At 42.6% G+C, this 21,043-nt stretch overlaps 1 non-coding gene across 1 annotated transcript; it reads right to left on the reverse strand.

The window, feature by feature from the left end:
* Positions 1-1,296: 1,296 nt before the first annotated feature.
* trnas-gcu (transfer RNA serine (anticodon GCU)) lies at positions 1,297-1,378 on the reverse strand. Its single transcript has one exon. It is a non-coding gene; the product is annotated as a tRNA-Ser (tRNA).
* Positions 1,379-21,043: the final 19,665 nt, after the last annotated feature.

Raw genomic sequence — 21,043 nt, forward strand, 5'->3', positions numbered from 1 at the left:
TTAACCCATGCGTGCAGACCACAGTTGGTTATCATTTCTTTACTGGAGAACAATTTAGGGGACTACAGGACTCTAATTTATGTTTTCTGGTATTGTACCTGCGTACATAGGCAACTGGCCTTGCTTGTGTTTTTTTGAAGATGTTACACTGGTCGTCCAAGAGGCTTCTTTAGTTCTAAAAGACTTGTGGGAGGTTTCAGGTATGAAATCTCTCTAGGATCTTCACCTATACTCAGAGTTGGTGTTTAAACTTGCAGGTCGTTTAACCCCCCACCAAATGGTATTTTGTGGAGCTCCTTGGGTCAAGGTGTGTATAGCATTTCGCTATGGTGTGAGTCATTAGGGTTACACGCAATGTAAAGATATGCAAAGGGCCAGAGAGTGGAAATACCTGTAGCCTCCCACTAATAAGTTAAAACTGAAAGAGGATCTGGAAAGAGAAGTGACAGGTTTTCAAGAAACCACAGCAAGCCTATTCACACGTGGCTGCAGCCGATAAGTTTCATCTTAAGGTCGAAGACAATGGATGTCACTCACAAAGGGGAATGGTTCAATAGTGGAGAATGTGGGCATCGATCCCACTACCTCTCACATGCAAAGCGAGCGCTCTACCATTTGAGCTAATCCCCCTGTGTAAGAATAGTTTCTGTGGCAAATCATGGCAACCTCTTCAGCGTGTATGTTGTTCTGTCCTACACTGGATCACATTGCCTAGACAAATGAATGAAGTCTCTCATCGCAGGCCCTCAGGGGAGACTGGACAAGTAAGTAATTTACAGAGAGCTCTGCGGATTGGGAATTAGCTCAAATGGTAGAGCGCTCGCTTAGCATGCGAGAAGTAGTGAGATCGATGCCCACATTCTCCAGGAATTTTGTAATATCTTGATTTTAGTCTGGTTGGGAAAGTTCTGTAATTCAGTTTGATATAGTCCCCTTCTAAAACAAGATGGGTTTCCTTGTTTTTATGCCATGGACTGATATTATACAGAAAAATGCAGTTCCATCCTTCCAGCATGGTTCAGAGAGTTATAGAGCCACCGCCAAGTAGGAAGGACATTTTTCTTGAGAGCACATGGTGGCGTATCACCATACTTAGACACTAACTAAATGCTGATATTTTCCCCAATAATATGTTTCTAATCTGTCATTTCAAGTTGGTGAGAGATTCAGAGCACCTGGTTAGCGTTTTTGTCAGTACACGTGACAATATACAGCATTTGAGATAATAATCTCAAGCAGCAGAGTAAGCTGATTCAGTCAATTAGAGTAGAACTTTGTGTCTTGTAAACTTCACTGCGACAAGGATGGGATTCGAACCCACGCGTGCAGAGCACAATGGATTAGCAGCCCATCGCCTTGACCACTCGGCCACCTCGTCCTATTCAGAGGTAAATTTATCTCCTAAAATTGAAACTTTTCCTGCTCTTAAGAGACATGTTACAATGGTGACAAGTGGCTGTGGACACAAGAAGAAGAAGAAAACTATTGCTGAAAAAAAATGGATTTTAACCCATGCGTGCAGACCACAGTTGGTTATCATTTCTTTACTGGAGAACAATTTAGGGGACTACAGGACTCTAACTTATGTTTTCTGGTATTGTACCTGCGTACATAGGCAACTGGCCTTGCTTGTGTTTTTTTGAAGATGTTACACTGGTCGTCCAAGAGGCTTCTTTAGTTCTAAAAGACTTGTGGGAGGTTTCAGGTATGAAATCTCTCTAGGATCTTCACCTATACTCAGAGTTGGTGTTTAAACTTGCAGGTCGTTTAACCCCCCACCAAATGGTATTGTGTGGAGCTCCTTGGGTCAAGGTGTGTATAGCATTTCGCTATGGTGTGAGTCATTAGGGTTACACGCAATGTAAAGATATGCAAAGGGCCAGAGAGTGGAAATACCTGTAGCCTCCCACTAATAAGTTAAAACTGAAAGAGGATCTGGAAAGAGAAGTGACAGGTTTTCAAGAAACCACAGCAAGCCTATGGACACGTGTTTGCAGCCGATAAGTTTCATCTTAAGGTCGAAGACAATGGATGTGACTCACAAAGGAGAATTAATGGTTCAATAGTGGAGAATGTGGGCATCGATCCCACTACTTCTCACATGCAAAGCGAGCGCTCTACCATTTGAGCTAATCCCCCTGTGTAAGAATAGCTTCTGTGGCAAATCATGGCAACCTCTTCAGCATGTATGTTGTTCTGTCCTAGACTGGATCACATTGCCTAGACAAATGAATGAAGTCTCTCATCACAGGCCCTCAGGGGAGACTGGACAAGTAAGTCATTTACAGAGAGCTCTGCGGATGGGGACTTAGCTCAAATGGTAGAGCGCTCGCTTAGCATGCGAGAAGTAGTGGGATCGATGCCCACATTCTCCAGGAAATTTGTAATATCTTGATTTTAGTCTGGTTGGGAAAGTTCTGTAATTCAGTTTGATACAGTCCCCTTCTAAAAACAAGATGGGTTTCCTTGTTTTTATGCCATGGACTGATATTATACAGAAAAATGCAGTTCCATCCTTCCAGCATGGTTCAGAGAGTTATAGAGCCACCGCCAAGCAGGAAGGACATTTTTCTTGAGAGCACATGGTGGCGTATCACCATACTTAGACACTAACTAAATGCTCATATTTTCCCCAATAATATGTTTCTAATCTGTCATTTCAAGTTGGTGAGAGATTCAGAGCAACTGGTTAACATTTTTGTCAGAAAACGTGACGAGAATACAGCATTTGAGATAATAATCTCAAGCAGCAGAGTAAGCTGATTCAGTCAATTAGAGTAGAACTTTGTGTCTTGTAAACTTCACTGCGACGAGGATGGGATTCGAACCCACGCGTGCAGAGCACAATGGATTAGCAGTCCATCGCCTTGAACACTCGGCCACCTCGTCCTATTCAGAGGTAAATTTATCTCCTAAAATACAAACTTTTCCTGCTCTTAAAAGACATGTTACAATGGTGACAAGTGGCTGTGGACACAAGAAGACGAAGAAAACTATTGCTGAAAAAACAGGATTTTAACCCATGCGTGCAGACCACAGTTGGTTATCATTTCTTTACTGGAGAACAATTTGGGGGACTACAGGACTCTAACTTATGTTTTCTGGTATTGTACCTGCATACATAGGCCACTGGCCTTGCTTGTGTTTTTTTGAAGATGTTACACTGGTCGTCCAAGAGGCTTCTTTAGTTCTAAAAGACTTGTGGGAGGTTTCAGTTATGAAATCTCTCTAGGATCTTCACCTATACTCAGAGTTGGTGTTTAAACTTGCAGGTCGTTTAACCCCCCACCAAATGGTATTGTGTGGAGCTCCTTGGGTCAAGGTGTGTATAGCATTTCGCTATGGTGTGAGTCATTAGGGTTACACGCAATGTCAAGATATGCAAAGGGCCAGAGAGTGGAAATACCTGTAGCCTCCCACTAATAAGTTAAAACTGAAAGAGGATCTGGAAAGAGAAGTGACAGGTTTTCAAGAAACCACAGCAAGCCTATGGACACGTGTTTGCAGCCGATAAGTTTCATCTTAAGGTCGAAGACAATGGATGTGACTCACAAAGGAGAATTAATGGTTCAATAGTGGAGAATGTGGGCATCGATCCCACTACCTCTCACATGCAAAGCGAGCGCTCTACCATTTGAGCTAATCCCCCTGTGTAAGAATAGCTTCTGTGGCAAATCATGGCAACCTCTTCAGCATGTATGTTGTTCTGTCCTAGACTGGATCACATTGCATAGGCAAATGAATGAAGTCTCTCATCACAGGCCCTCAGGGGAGACTGGACAAGTAAGTCATTTACAGAGAGCTATGCAGATGGGGAATTAGCTCAAATGGTAGAGCGCTCGCTTAGCATGCGAGAAGTAGTGGGATCGATGCCCACATTCTCCAGGAAATTTGTAATATCTTCATTTTAGTCTGGTTGGGAAAGTTCTGTAATTCAGTTTAATATAGTCCCCTTCTAAAACAAGATGGGTTTCCTTGTTTTTATGCCATGGACTGATATTATACAGAAAAATGCAGTTCCATCCTTCCAGCATGGTTCAGAGAGTTATAGAGCCACCGCCAAGCAGGAAGGACATTTTTCTTGAGAGCACATGGTGGCGTATCACCATACTTAGACACTAACTAAATGCTCATATATTCCCCAATAATATGTTTCTAATCTGTCATTTCAAGTTGGTGAGAGATTCAGAGCAACTGGTTAACATTTTTGTCAGAAAACGTGACGAGAATACAGCATTTGAGATAATAATCTCAAGCAGCAGAGTAAGCTGATTCAGTCAATTAGAGTAGAACTTTGTGTCTTGTAAACTTCACTGCGACGAGGATGGGATTCGAACCCACGCGTGCAGAGCACAATGGATTAGCAGTCCATCGCCTTGAACACTCGGCCACCTCGTCCTATTCAGAGGTAAATTTATCTCCTAAAACACAAACTTTTCCTGCTCTTAAAAGACATGTTACAATGGTGACAAGTGGCTGTGGACACAAGAAGACGAAGAAAACTATTGCTGAAAAAACAGGATTTTAACCCATGCGTGCAGACCACAGTTGGTTATCATTTCTTTACTGGAGAACAATTTGGGGGACTACAGGACTCTAACTTATGTTTTCTGGTATTGTACCTGCATACATAGGCAACTGGCCTTGCTTGTGTTTTTTTGAAGATGTTACACTGGTCGTCCAAGAGGCTTCTTTAGTTCTAAAAGACTTGTGGGAGGTTTCAGTTATGAAATCTCTCTAGGATCTTCACCTATACTCAGAGTTGGTGTTTAAACTTGCAGGTCGTTTAACCCCCCACCAAATGGTATTGTGTGGAGCTCCTTGGGTCAAGGTGTGTATAGCATTTCGCTATGGTGTGAGCCATTAGGGTTACATGCAATGTCAAGATATGCAAAGGGCCAGAGAGTGGAAATACCTGTAGCCTCCCACTAATAAGTTAAAACTGAAAGAGGATCTGGAAAGAGAAGTGACAGGTTTTCAAGAAACCACAGCAAGCCTATGGACACGTGTTTGCAGCCGATAAGTTTCATCTTAAGGTCGAAGACAATGGATGTGACTCACAAAGGAGAATTAATGGTTCAATAGTGGAGAATGTGGGCATCGATCCCACTACCTCTCACATGCAAAGCGAGCGCTCTACCATTTGAGCTAATCCCCCTGTGTAAGAATAGCTTCTGTGGCAAATCATGGCAACCTCTTCAGCATGTATGTTGTTCTGTCCTAGACTGGATCACATTGCATAGGCAAATGAATGAAGTCTCTCATCACAGGCCCTCAGGGGAGACTGGACAAGTAAGTCATTTACAGAGAGCTATGCAGATGGGGAATTAGCTCAAATGGTAGAGCGCTCGCTTAGCATGCGAGAAGTAGTGGGATCGATGCCCACATTCTCCAGGAAATTTGTAATATCTTAATTTTAGTCTGGTTGGGAAAGTTCTGTAATTCAGTTTAATATAGTCCCCTTCTAAAACAAGATGGGTTTCCTTGTTTTTATGCCATGGACTGATATTATACAGAAAAATGCAGTTCCATCCTTCCAGCATGGTTCAGAGAGTTATAGAGCCACCGCCAAGCAGGAAGGACATTTTTCTTGAGAGCACATGGTGGCGTATCACCATACTTAGACACTAACTAAATGCTCATATTTTCCCCAATAATATGTTTCTAATCTGTCATTTCAAGTTGGTGAGAGATTCAGAGCAACTGGTTAACATTTTTGTCAGAAAACGTGACGAGAATACAGCATTTGAGATAATAATCTCAAGCAGCAGAGTAAGCTGATTCAGTCAATTAGAGTAGAACTTTGTGTCTTGTAAACTTCACTGCGACGAGGATGGGATTCGAACCCACGCGTGCAGAGCACAATGGATTAGCAGTCCATCGCCTTGAACACTCGGCCACCTCGTCCTATTCAGAGGTAAATTTATCTCCTAAAATACAAACTTTTCCTGCTCTTAAAAGACATGTTACAATGGTGACAAGTGGCTGTGGACACAAGAAGACGAAGAAAACTATTGCTGAAAAAACAGGATTTTAACCCATGCGTGCAGACCACAGTTGGTTATCATTTCTTTACTGGAGAACAATTTGGGGGACTACAGGACTCTAACTTATGTTTTCTGGTATTGTACCTGCATACATAGGCAACTGGCCTTGCTTGTGTTTTTTTGAAGATGTTCCACTGGTCGTCCAAGAGGCTTCTTTAGTTCTAAAAGACTTGTGGGAGGTTTCAGGTATGAAATCTCTCTAGGATCTTCACCTATACTCAGAGTTGGTGTTTAAACTTGCAGGTCGTTTAACCCCCCACCAAATGGTATTGTGTGGAGCTCCTTGGGTCAAGGTGTGTATAGCATTTCGCTATGGTGTGAGTCATTAGGGTTACACGCAATGTCAAGATATGCAAAGGGCCAGAGAGTGGAAATACCTGTAGCCTCCCACTAATAAGTTAAAACTGAAAGAGGATCTGGAAAGAGAAGTGACAGGTTTTCAAGAAACCACAGCAAGCCTATGGACACGTGTTTGCAGCCGATAAGTTTCATCTTAAGGTCGAAGACAATGGATGTGACTCACAAAGGAGAATTAATGGTTCAATAGTGGAGAATGTGGGCATCGATCCCACTACCTCTCACATGCAAAGCGAGTGCTCTACCATTTGAGATAATCCCCCTGTGTAAGAATAGCTTCTGTGGCAAATCATGGCAACCTCTTCAGCGTGTATGTTGTTCTGTCCTGGACTGGATCACATTGCCTAGACAAATGAGTGAAGTCTCTGATCACAGGCCCTCAGGGGAGACTGGACAAATAAGTCATTTACAGAGAGAGCTGCGGATGGGGAATTAGCTCAAATGGTAGAGCGCTCGCTTAGCATGCGAGAAGTAGTGGGATCGATGCCCACGTTCTCCAGGAAATTTGTAATATCTTCATTTTAGTCTGGTTGGGAAAGTTCTGTAATTCAGTTTGATATAGTCCCCTTCTAAAACAAGATGGGTTTCCTTGTTTTTATGCCAAGGACTGATATTATACAGAAAAATGCAGTTCCATCCTTCCAGCATGGTTCAGAGAGTTATAGAGCCACCGCCAAGTAGGAAGGACATTTTTCTTGAGAGCACATGGTGGCGTATCACCATACTTAGACACTAACTAAATGCTCATATTTTCCCCAATAATATGTTTCTAATTAGTCATTTCAGGTTGTTGAGAGATTCAGAGCACCTGGTTAGCGTTTTTGTCAGTACACGTGACGAGAATACAGCATTTGAGATAATAATCTCAAGCAGCAGAGTAAGCTGATTCAGTCAATTAGAGTAGAACTTTGTGTCTTGTAAACTTCACTGCGACAAGGATGGGATTCGAACCCACGCGTGCAGAGCACAATGGATTAGCATTACATCGCCTTGACCACTCGGCAACCTCATCCTATTCAGAGGTAAATTTATCTCCTAAAATTCAAACTTTTCCTGCTCTTAAGAGACATGTTACAATGGTGACAAGTGGCTGTGGACACAAGAAGAAGAAGAAAACTATTGCTGAAAAAACTGGATTTCAACCCAAGCGTGCAGACCACAGTTGGTTATCATTTCTTTACTGGAGAACAATTTAGGGGACTACAGGACTCTAACTTATGTTTTCTGGTATTGTACCTGCGTACATAGGCAACTGGCCTTGCTTGTGTTTTTTTGAAGATGTTACACTGGTCGTCCAAGAGGCTTCTTTAGTTCTAAAAGACTTGTGGGAGGTTTCAGGTATGAAATCTCTCTAGGATCTTCACCTATACTCAGAGCTGGTGTTTAAACTTGCAGGTTGTTTAACCCCCCACCAAATGGTATTGTGTGGAGCTCCTTGGGTCAAGGTGTGTATAGCATTTCGCTATGGTGTGAGTCATTAGGGTTACACGCAATGTCAAGATATGCAAAGGGCCAGAGAGTGGAAATACCTGTAGCCTCCCACTAATAAGTTAAAACTGAAAGAGGATCTGGAAAGAGAAGTGACAGGTTTTCAAGAAACCACAGCAAGCCTATGCACACGTGTTTGCAGCCGATAAGTTTCATCTTAAGGTCGAAGACAATGGATGTCACTCACAAAGGGGAATTAAGGGTTCAATAGTGGAGAATGTGGGCATCGATCCCACTACCTCTCACATGCAAAGCGAGTGCTCTTCCATTTGAGCTAATCCCCCTGTGTAAGAATAGTTTCTGTGGCAAATCATGGCAACCTCTTCAGCGTGTATGTTGTTCTGTCCTGGACTGGATCACATTGCCTAGACAAATGAATGAAGTCTCTCATCACAGGCCCTCAGGGGAGACTGGACAAATAAGTCATTTACAGAGAGCTCTGCAGATGGGGAATTAGCTCAAATGGTAGAGCGCTCGCTCAGCATGCGAGAAGTAGTGGGATCGATGCCCACATTCTCCAGGAAATTTGTAATATCTTGATTTTAGGCTGGTTGGGAAAGTTCTGTAATTCAGTTTGATATAGTCCCCTTCTAAAACAAGATGGGTTTCCTTGTTTTTATGCCATGGACTGATATTATACAGAAAAATGCAGTTCCATCATTCCAGCATGGTTCAGAGAGTTATAGAGCCACCGCCAAGTAGGAAGGACATTTTTCTTGAAAGCACATGGTGGCGTATCACCATACTTAGACACTAACTAAATGCTCATATTTTCCCCAATAAAATGTTTCTAATCTGTCATTTCAAGTTGGTGAGAGATTCAGAGCACCTGGTTAGCGTTTTTGTCAGTACACGTGACAATATACAGAATTTGAGATAATAATCTCAAGCAGCAGAGTAAGCTGATTCAGTCAATTAGAGTAGAACTTTGTGTCTTGTAAACTTCACTGCGACGAGGATGGGATTCGAACCCACGCGTGCAGAGCACAATGGATTAGCAGTCCATCGCCTTGAACACTCGGCCACCTCGTCCTATTCAGAGGTAAATTTATCTCCTAAAATACAAACTTTTCCTGCTCTTAAAAGACATGTTACAATGGTGACAAGTGGCTGTGGACACAAGAAGACGAAGAAAACTATTGCTGAAAAAACAGGATTTTAACCCATGCGTGCAGACCACAGTTGGTTATCATTTCTTTACTGGAGAACAATTTGGGGGACTACAGGACTCTAACTTATGTTTTCTGGTATTGTACCTGCATACATAGGCAACTGGCCTTGCTTGTGTTTTTTTGAAGATGTTCCACTGGTCGTCCAAGAGGCTTCTTTAGTTCTAAAAGACTTGTGGGAGGTTTCAGGTATGAAATCTCTCTAGGATCTTCACCTATACTCAGAGTTGGTGTTTAAACTTGCAGGTCGTTTAACCCCCCACCAAATGGTATTGTGTGGAGCTCCTTGGGTCAAGGTGTGTATAGCATTTCGCTATGGTGTGAGTCATTAGGGTTACACGCAATGTCAAGATATGCAAAGGGCCAGAGAGTGGAAATACCTGTAGCCTCCCACTAATAAGTTAAAACTGAAAGAGGATCTGGAAAGAGAAGTGACAGGTTTTCAAGAAACCACAGCAAGCCTATGGACACGTGTTTGCAGCCGATAAGTTTCATCTTAAGGTCGAAGACAATGGATGTGACTCACAAAGGAGAATTAATGGTTCAATAGTGGAGAATGTGGGCATCGATCCCACTACCTCTCACATGCAAAGCGAGTGCTCTACCATTTGAGATAATCCCCCTGTGTAAGAATAGCTTCTGTGGCAAATCATGGCAACCTCTTCAGCGTGTATGTTGTTCTGTCCTGGACTGGATCACATTGCCTAGACAAATGAGTGAAGTCTCTGATCACAGGCCCTCAGGGGAGACTGGACAAATAAGTCATTTACAGAGAGAGCTGCGGATGGGGAATTAGCTCAAATGGTAGAGCGCTCGCTTAGCATGCGAGAAGTAGTGGGATCGATGCCCACGTTCTCCAGGAAATTTGTAATATCTTCATTTTAGTCTGGTTGGGAAAGTTCTGTAATTCAGTTTGATATAGTCCCCTTCTAAAACAAGATGGGTTTCCTTGTTTTTATGCCAAGGACTGATATTATACAGAAAAATGCAGTTCCATCCTTCCAGCATGGTTCAGAGAGTTATAGAGCCACCGCCAAGTAGGAAGGACATTTTTCTTGAGAGCACATGGTGGCGTATCACCATACTTAGACACTAACTAAATGCTCATATTTTCCCCAATAATATGTTTCTAATTAGTCATTTCAGGTTGTTGAGAGATTCAGAGCACCTGGTTAGCGTTTTTGTCAGTACACGTGACGAGAATACAGCATTTGAGATAATAATCTCAAGCAGCAGAGTAAGCTGATTCAGTCAATTAGAGTAGAACTTTGTGTCTTGTAAACTTCACTGCGACAAGGATGGGATTCGAACCCACGCGTGCAGAGCACAATGGATTAGCAGTACATCGCCTTGACCACTCGGCAACCTCATCCTATTCAGAGGTAAATTTATCTCCTAAAATTCAAACTTTTCCTGCTCTTAAGAGACATGTTACAATGGTGACAAGTGGCTGTGGACACAAGAAGAAGAAGAAAACTATTGCTGAAAAAACTGGATTTCAACCCAAGCGTGCAGACCACAGTTGGTTATCATTTCTTTACTGGAGAACAATTTAGGGGACTACAGGACTCTAACTTATGTTTTCTGGTATTGTACCTGCGTACATAGGCAACTGGCCTTGCTTGTGTTTTTTTGAAGATGTTACACTGGTCGTCCAAGAGGCTTCTTTAGTTCTAAAAGACTTGTGGGAGGTTTCAGGTATGAAATCTCTCTAGGATCTTCACCTATACTCAGAGCTGGTGTTTAAACTTGCAGGTTGTTTAACCCCCCACCAAATGGTATTGTGTGGAGCTCCTTGGGTCAAGGTGTGTATAGCATTTCGCTATGGTGTGAGTCATTAGGGTTACACGCAATGTCAAGATATGCAAAGGGCCAGAGAGTGGAAATACCTGTAGCCTCCCACTAATAAGTTAAAACTGAAAGAGGATCTGGAAAGAGAAGTGACAGGTTTTCAAGAAACCACAGCAAGCCTATGCACACGTGTTTGCAGCCGATAAGTTTCATCTTAAGGTCGAAGACAATGGATGTCACTCACAAAGGGGAATTAAGGGTTCAATAGTGGAGAATGTGGGCATCGATCCCACTACCTCTCACATGCAAAGCGAGTGCTCTTCCATTTGAGCTAATCCCCCTGTGTAAGAATAGTTTCTGTGGCAAATCATGGCAACCTCTTCAGCGTGTATGTTGTTCTGTCCTGGACTGGATCACATTGCCTAGACAAATGAATGAAGTCTCTCATCACAGGCCCTCAGGGGAGACTGGACAAATAAGTCATTTACAGAGAGCTCTGCAGATGGGGAATTAGCTCAAATGGTAGAGCGCTCGCTCAGCATGCGAGAAGTAGTGGGATCGATGCCCACATTCTCCAGGAAATTTGTAATATCTTGATTTTAGGCTGGTTGGGAAAGTTCTGTAATTCAGTTTGATATAGTCCCCTTCTAAAACAAGATGGGTTTCCTTGTTTTTATGCCATGGACTGATATTATACAGAAAAATGCAGTTCCATCATTCCAGCATGGTTCAGAGAGTTATAGAGCCACCGCCAAGTAGGAAGGACATTTTTCTTGAAAGCACATGGTGGCGTATCACCATACTTAGACACTAACTAAATGCTCATATTTTCCCCAATAAAATGTTTCTAATCTGTCATTTCAAGTTGGTGAGAGATTCAGAGCACCTGGTTAGCGTTTTTGTCAGTACACGTGACAATATACAGAATTTGAGATAATAATCTCAAGCAGCAGAGTAAGCTGATTCAGTCAATTAGAGTAGAACTTTGTGTCTTGTAAACTTCACTGCGACGAGGATGGGATTCGAACCCACGCGTGGAGAGCACAATGGATTAGCAGTCCATCGCCTTGACCACTCGGCCACCTCGTCCTATTCAGAGGTAAATTTATCTCCTAAAATTGAAACTTTTCCTGCTCTTAAGAGACATGTTACAATGGTGACAAGTGGCTGTGGACACAAGAAGAAGAAGAAAACTATTGCTGAAAAAACTGGATTTTAACCCATGCGTGCAGACCACAGTTGGTTATCATTTCTTTACTGGAGAACAATTTAGGGGACTACAGGACTCTAACTTATGTTTTCTGGTATTGTACCTGCGTACATAGGCAACTGGCCTTGCTTGTGTTTTTTTGAAGATGTTACACTGGTCGTCCAAGAGGCTTCTTTAGTTCTAAAAGACTTGTGGGAGGTTTCAGGTATGAAATCTCTCTAGGATCTTCACCTATACTCAGAGCTGGTGTTTAAACTTGCAGGTCGTTTAACCCCCCACCAAATGGTATTGTGTGGAGCTCCTTGGGTCAAGGTGTGTATAGCATTTCGCTATGGTGTGAGTCATCAGGGTTACACGCAATGTCAAGATATGCAAAGGGCCAGAGAGTGGAAATACCTGTAGCCTCCCACTAAAAAGTTAAAACTGAAAGAGGATCTGGAAAGAGAAGTGACAGGTTTTCAAGAAACAACAGCAAGCCTATTCACACGTGGCTGCAGCCGATAAGTTTCATCTTAAGGTCGAAGACAATGGATGTCACTCACAAAGGGGAATGGTTCAATAGTGGAGAATGTGGGCATCGATCCCACTACCTCTCACATGCAAAGGGAGCACTCTACCATTTGAGCTAATACCCCTGTGTAAGATTATCTTCTGTGGCAAATCATGGCAACCTCTTCAGCGTGTATGTTGTTCTGTCCTGGACTGGATCACATTGCCTAGACAAATGAATGAAGTCTCTGATCACAGGCCCTCAGGGGAGACTGGACAAGTAAGTAATTTACAGAGAGCGCTGCGGATGGGGAATTAGCTCAAATGGTAGAGCGCTCGCTTAGCATGGGAGAAGTAGTGGGATCGATGCCCACATTCTCCAGGAAATTTGTAATATCTTGATTTTAGTCTGATTGGGAAAGTTCTGTAATTCAGTTTGATATAGTCCCCTTCTAAAACAAGATGGGTTTCCTTGTTTTTATGCCATGGACTGATATTATACAGAAATATGCAGTTCCATCCTTCCAGCATGGTTCAGAGAGTTATAGAGCCACCGCCAAGTAGGAAGGACATTTTTCTTGAGAGCACATGGTGGCGTATCACCATACTTAGACACTAACTAAATGCTCATATTTTCCCCAATAATATGTTTCTAATCTGTCATTTCAAGTTGGTGAGAGATTCAGAGCACCTGGTTAGCGTTTTTGTCAGTACACGTGACAATATACAGCATTTGAGATAATAATCTCAAGCAGCAGAGTAAGCTGATTCAGTCAATTAGAGTAGAACTTTGTGTCTTGTAAACTTCACTGCGACGAGGATGGGATTCGAACCCACGCGTGCAGAGCACAATGGATTAGCAGCCCATCGCCTTGACCACTGGGCCACCTCGTCCTATTCAGAGGTAAATTTATCTCCTAAAATTGAAACTTTTCCTGCTCTTAAGAGACATGTTACAATGGTGACAAGTGGCTGTGGACACAAGAAGAAGAAGAAAACTATTGCTGAAAAAACTGGATTTTAACCCATGCGTGCAGACCACAGTTGGTTATCATTTCTTTACTGGAGAACAATTTAGGGGACTACAGGAATCTAACTTATGTTTTCTGGTATTGTACCTGCGTACATAGGCAACTGGCCTTGCTTCTGTTTTTTTGAAGATGTTACACTGGTCGTCCAAGAGGCTTCTTTAGTTCTTAAAGACTTGTGGGAGGTTTCAGGTATGAAATCTCTCTAGGATCTTCACCTATACTCAGAGTTGGTGTTTAAACTTGCAGGTCGTTTAACCCCCCACCAAATGGTATTGTGTGGAGCTCCTTGGGTCAAGGTGTGTATAGCATTTCGCTATGGTGTGAGTCATTAGGGTTACACGCAATGTCAAGATATGCAAAGGGCCAGAGAGTGGAAATACCTGTAGCCTCCCACTAATAAGTTAAAACTGAAAGAGGATCTGGAAAGAGAAGTGACAGGTTTTCAAGAAACCACAGCAAGCCTATGCACACGTGTTTGCAGCCGATAAGTTTCATCTTAAGGTCGAAGACAATGGATGTCACTCACAAAGGGGAATTAAGGGTTCAATAGTGGAGAATGTGGGCATCGATCCCACTACCTCTCACATGCAACGCGAGTGCTCTTCCATTTGAGCTAATCCCCCTGTGTAAGAATAGTTTCTGTGGCAAATCATGGCAACCTCTTCAGCGTGTATGTTGTTCTGTCCTGGACTGGATCACATTGCCTAGACAAATGAATGAAGTCTCTCATCACAGGCCCTCAGGGGAGACTGGACAAATAAGTCATTTACAGAGAGCTCTGCAGATGGGGAATTAGCTCAAATGGTAGAGCGCTCGCTTAGCATGCGAGAAGTAGTGAGATCGATGCCCACATTCTCCAGGAATTTTGTAATATCTTGATTTTAGTCTGGTTGGGAAAGTTCTGTAATTCAGTTTGATATAGTCCCCTTCTAAAACAAGATGGGTTTCCTTGTTTTTATGCCATGGACTGATATTATACAGAAAAATGCAGTTCCATCCTTCCAGCATGGTTCAGAGAGTTATAGAGCCACCGCCAAGTAGGAAGGACATTTTTCTTGAGAGCACATGGTGGCGTATCACCATACTTAGACACTAACTAAATGCTGATATTTTCCCCAATAATATGTTTCTAATCTGTCATTTCAAGTTGGTGAGAGATTCAGAGCACCTGGTTAGCGTTTTTGTCAGTACACGTGACAATATACAGCATTTGAGATAATAATCTCAAGCAGCAGAGTAAGCTGATTCAGTCAATTAGAGTAGAACTTTGTGTCTTGTAAACTTCACTGCGACAAGGATGGGATTCGAACCCACGCGTGCAGAGCACAATGGATTAGCAGCCCATCGCCTTGACCACTCGGCCACCTCGTCCTATTCAGAGGTAAATTTATCTCCTAAAATTGAAACTTTTCCTGCTCTTAAGAGACATGTTACAATGGTGACAAGTGGCTGTGGACACAAGAAGAAGAAGAAAACTATTGCTGAAAAAAAATGGATTTTAACCCATGCGTGCAGACCACAGTTGGTTATCATTTCTTTACTGGAGAACAATTTAGGGGACTACAGGACTCTAACTTATGTTTTCTGGTATTGTACCTGCGTACATAGGCAACTGGCCTTGCTTGTGTTTTTTTGAAGATGTTACACTGGTCGTCCAAGAGGCTTCTTTAGTTCTAAAAGACTTGTGGGAGGTTTCAGGTATGAAATCTCTCTAGGATCTTCACCTATACTCAGAGTTGGTGTTTAAACTTGCAGGTCGTTTAACCCCCCACCAAATGGTATTGTGTGGAGCTCCTTGGGTCAAGGTGTGTATAGCATTTCGCTATGGTGTGAGTCATTAGGGTTACACGCAATGTAAAGATATGCAAAGGGCCAGAGAGTGGAAATACCTGTAGCCTCCCACTAATAAGTTAAAACTGAAAGAGGATCTGGAAAGAGAAGTGACAGGTTTTCAAGAAACCACAGCAAGCCTATGGACACGTGTTTGCAGCCGATAAGTTTCATCTTAAGGTCGAAGACAATGGATGTGACTCACAAAGGAGAATTAATGGTTCAATAGTGGAGAATGTGGGCATCGATCCCACTACTTCTCACATGCAAAGCGAGCGCTCTACCATTTGAGCTAATCCCCCTGTGTAAGAATAGCTTCTGTGGCAAATCATGGCAACCTCTTCAGCATGTATGTTGTTCTGTCCTAGACTGGATCACATTGCCTAGACAAATGAATGAAGTCTCTCATCACAGGCCCTCAGGGGAGACTGGACAAGTAAGTCATTTACAGAGAGCTCTGCGGATGGGGACTTAGCTCAAATGGTAGAGCGCTCGCTTAGCATGCGAGAAGTAGTGGGATCGATGCCCACATTCTCCAGGAAATTTGTAATATCTTGATTTTAGTCTGGTTGGGAAAGTTCTGTAATTCAGTTTGATACAGTCCCCTTCTAAAAACAAGATGGGTTTCCTTGTTTTTATGCCATGGACTGATATTATACAGAAAAATGCAGTTCCATCCTTCCAGCATGGTTCAGAGAGTTATAGAGCCACCGCCAAGCAGGAAGGACATTTTTCTTGAGAGCACATGGTGGCGTATCACCATACTTAGACACTAACTAAATGCTCATATTTTCCCCAATAATATGTTTCTAATCTGTCATTTCAAGTTGGTGAGAGATTCAGAGCAACTGGTTAACATTTTTGTCAGAAAACGTGACGAGAATACAGCATTTGAGATAATAATCTCAAGCAGCAGAGTAAGCTGATTCAGTCAATTAGAGTAGAACTTTGTGTCTTGTAAACTTCACTGCGACGAGGATGGGATTCGAACCCACGCGTGCAGAGCACAATGGATTAGCAGTCCATCGCCTTGAACACTCGGCCACCTCGTCCTATTCAGAGGTAAATTTATCTCCTAAAATACAAACTTTTCCTGCTCTTAAAAGACATGTTACAATGGTGACAAGTGGCTGTGGACACAAGAAGACGAAGAAAACTATTGCTGAAAAAACAGGATTTTAACCCATGCGTGCAGACCACAGTTGGTTATCATTTCTTTACTGGAGAACAATTTGGGGGACTACAGGACTCTAACTTATGTTTTCTGGTATTGTACCTGCATACATAGGCCACTGGCCTTGCTTGTGTTTTTTTGAAGATGTTACACTGGTCGTCCAAGAGGCTTCTTTAGTTCTAAAAGACTTGTGGGAGGTTTCAGTTATGAAATCTCTCTAGGATCTTCACCTATACTCAGAGTTGGTGTTTAAACTTGCAGGTCGTTTAACCCCCCACCAAATGGTATTGTGTGGAGCTCCTTGGGTCAAGGTGTGTATAGCATTTCGCTATGGTGTGAGTCATTAGGGTTACACGCAATGTCAAGATATGCAAAGGGCCAGAGAGTGGAAATACCTGTAGCCTCCCACTAATAAGTTAAAACTGAAAGAGGATCTGGAAAGAGAAGTGACAGGTTTTCAAGAAACCACAGCAAGCCTATGGACACGTGTTTGCAGCCGATAAGTTTCATCTTAAGGTCGAAGACAATGGATGTGACTCACAAAGGAGAATTAATGGTTCAATAGTGGAGAATGTGGGCATCGATCCCACTACCTCTCACATGCAAAGCGAGCGCTCTACCATTTGAGCTAATCCCCCTGTGTAAGAATAGCTTCTGTGGCAAATCATGGCAACCTCTTCAGCATGTATGTTGTTCTGTCCTAGACTGGATCACATTGCATAGGCAAATGAATGAAGTCTCTCATCACAGGCCCTCAGGGGAGACTGGACAAGTAAGTCATTTACAGAGAGCTATGCAGATGGGGAATTAGCTCAAATGGTAGAGCGCTCGCTTAGCATGCGAGAAGTAGTGGGATCGATGCCCACATTCTCCAGGAAATTTGTAATATCTTCATTTTAGTCTGGTTGGGAAAGTTCTGTAATTCAGTTTAATATAGTCCCCTTCTAAAACAAGATGGGTTTCCTTGTTTTTATGCCATGGACTGATATTATACAGAAAAATGCAGTTCCATCCTTCCAGCATGGTTCAGAGAGTTATAGAGCCACCGCCAAGCAGGAAGGACATTTTTCTTGAGAGCACATGGTGGCGTATCACCATACTTAGACACTAACTAAATGCTCATATTTTCCCCAATAATATGTTTCTAATCTGTCATTTCAAGTTGGTGAGAGATTCAGAGCAACTGGTTAACATTTTTGTCAGAAAACGTGACGAGAATACAGCATTTGAGATAATAATCTCAAGCAGCAGAGTAAGCTGATTCAGTCAATTAGAGTAGAACTTTGTGTCTTGTAAACTTCACTGCGACGAGGATGGGATTCTAACCCACGCGTGCAGAGCACAATGGATTAGCAGTCCATCGCCTTGAACACTCGGCCACCTCGTCCTATTCAGAGGTAAATTTATCTCCTAAAATACAAACTTTTCCTGCTCTTAAAAGACATGTTACAATGGTGACAAGTGGCTGTGGACACAAGAAGACGAAGAAAACTATTGCTGAAAAAACAGGATTTTAACCCATGCGTGCAGACCACAGTTGGTTATCATTTCTTTACTGGAGAACAATTTGGGGGACTACAGGACTCTAACTTATGTTTTCTGGTATTGTACCTGCATACATAGGCCACTGGCCTTGCTTGTGTTTTTTTGAAGATGTTACACTGGTCGTCCAAGAGGCTTCTTTAGTTCTAAAAGACTTGTGGGAGGTTTCAGTTATGAAATCTCTCTAGGATCTTCACCTATACTCAGAGTTGGTGTTTAAACTTGCAGGTCGTTTAACCCCCCACCAAATGGTATTGTGTGGAGCTCCTTGGGTCAAGGTGTGTATAGCATTTCGCTATGGTGTGAGTCATTAGGGTTACATGCAATGTCAAGATATGCAAAGGGCCAGAGAGTGGAAATACCTGTAGCCTCCCACTAATAAGTTAAAACTGAAAGAGGATCTGGAAAGAGAAGTGACAGGTTTTCAAGAAACCACAGCAAGCCTATGGACACGTGTTTGTAGCCGATAAGTTTCATCTTAAGGTCGAAGACAATGGATGTGACTCACAAAGGAGAATTAATGGTTCAATAGTGGAGAATGTGGGCATCGATCCCACTACTTCTCACATGCAAAGCGAGCGCTCTACCATTTGAGCTAATCCCCCTGTGTAAGAATAGCTTCTGTGGCAAATCATGGCAACCTCTTCAGCATGTATGTTGTTCTGTCCTAGACTGGATCACATTGCATAGGCAAATGAATGAAGTCTCTCATCACAGGCCCTCAGGGGAGACTGGACAAGTAAGTCATTTACAGAGAGCTATGCAGATGGGGAATTAGCTCAAATGGTAGAGCGCTCGCTTAGCATGCGAGAAGTAGTGGGATCGATGCCCATATTCTCCAGGAAATTTGTAATATTTTAATTTTAGTCTGGTTGGGAAAGTTCTGTAATTCAGTTTAATATAGTCCCCTTCTAAAACAAGATGGGTTTCCTTGTTTTTATGCCATGGACTGATATTATACAGAAAAATGCAGTTCCATCCTTCCAGCATGGTTCAGAGAGTTATAGAGCCACCGCCAAGCAGGAAGGACATTTTTCTTGAGAGCACATGGTGGCGTATCACCATACTTAGACACTAACTAAATGCTCATATTTTCCCCAATAATATGTTTCTAATCTGTCATTTCAAGTTGGTGAGAGATTCAGAGCAACTGGTTAACATTTTTGTCAGAAAACGTGACGAGAATACAGCATTTGAGATAATAATCTCAAGCAGCAGAGTAAGCTGATTCAGTCAATTAGAGTAGAACTTTGTGTCTTGTAAACTTCACTGCGACGAGGATGGGATTCGAACCCACGCGTGCAGAGCACAATGGATTAGCAGTCCATCGCCTTGAACACTCGGCCACCTCGTCCTATTCAGAGGTAAATTTATCTCCTAAAACACAAACTTTTCCTGCTCTTAAAAGACATGTTACAATGGTGACAAGTGGCTGTGGACACAAGAAGACGAAGAAAACTATTGCTGAAAAAACAGGATTTTAACCCATGCGTGCAGACCACAGTTGGTTATCATTTCTTTACTGGAGAACAATTTGGGGGACTACAGGACTCTAACTTATGTTTTCTGGTATTGTACCTGCATACATAGGCAACTGGCCTTGCTTGTGTTTTTTTGAAGATGTTACACTGGTCGTCCAAGAGGCTTCTTTAGTTCTAAAAGACTTGTGGGAGGTTTCAGTTATGAAATCTCTCTAGGATCTTCACCTATACTCAGAGTTGGTGTTTAAACTTGCAGGTCGTTTAACCCCCCACCAAATGGTATTGTGTGGAGCTCCTTGGGTCAAGGTGTGTATAGCATTTCGCTATGGTGTGAGCCATTAGGGTTACATGCAATGTCAAGATATGCAAAGGGCCAGAGAGTGGAAATACCTGTAGCCTCCCACTAATAAGTTAAAACTGAAAGAGGATCTGGAAAGAGAAGTGACAGGTTTTCAAGAAACCACAGCAAGCCTATGGACACGTGTTTGCAGCCGATAAGTTTCATCTTAAGGTCGAAGACAATGGATGTGACTCACAAAGGAGAATTAATGGTTCAATAGTGGAGAATGTGGGCATCGATCCCACTACCTCTCACATGCAAAGCGAGCGCTCTACCATTTGAGCTAATCCCCCTGTGTAAGAATAGCTTCTGTGGCAAATCATGGCAACCTCTTCAGCATGTATGTTGTTCTGTCCTAGACTGGATCACATTGCATAGGCAAATGAATGAAGTCTCTCATCACAGGCCCTCAGGGGAGACTGGACAAGTAAGTCATTTACAGAGAGCTATGCAGATGGGGAATTAGCTCAAATGGTAGAGCGCTCGCTTAGCATGCGAGAAGTAGTGGGATCGATGCCCACATTCTCCAGGAAATTTGTAATATCTTCATTTTAGTCTGGTTGGGAAAGTTCTGTAATTCAGTTTAATATAGTCCCCTTCTAAAACAAGATGGGTTTCCTTGTTTTTATGCCATGGACTGATATTATACAGAAAAATGCAGTTCCATCCTTCCAGCATGGTTCAGAGAGTTATAGAGCCACCGCCAAGCAGGAAGGACATTTTTCTTGAGAGCACATGGTGGCGTATCACCATACTTAGACACTAACTAAATGCTCATATTTTCCCCAATAATATGTTTCTAATCTGTCATTTCAAGTTGGTGAGAGATTCAGAGCAACTGGTTAACATTTTTGTCAGAAAACGTGACGAGAATACAGCATTTGAGATAATAATCTCAAGCAGCAGAGTAAGCTGATTCAGTCAATTAGAGTAGAACTTTGTGTCTTGTAAACTTCACTGCGACGAGGATGGGATTCGAACCCACGCGTGCAGAGCACAATGGATTAGCAGTCCATCGCCTTGAACACTCGGCCACCTCGTCCTATTCAGAGGTAAATTTATCTCCTAAAATACAAACTTTTCCTGCTCTTAAA

The sequence above is a fragment of the Platichthys flesus genome, chromosome 16 (assembly GCF_949316205.1).
Source record: "Platichthys flesus chromosome 16, fPlaFle2.1, whole genome shotgun sequence".
Taxonomy (NCBI): Eukaryota; Metazoa; Chordata; class Actinopteri; order Pleuronectiformes; family Pleuronectidae; genus Platichthys; species Platichthys flesus.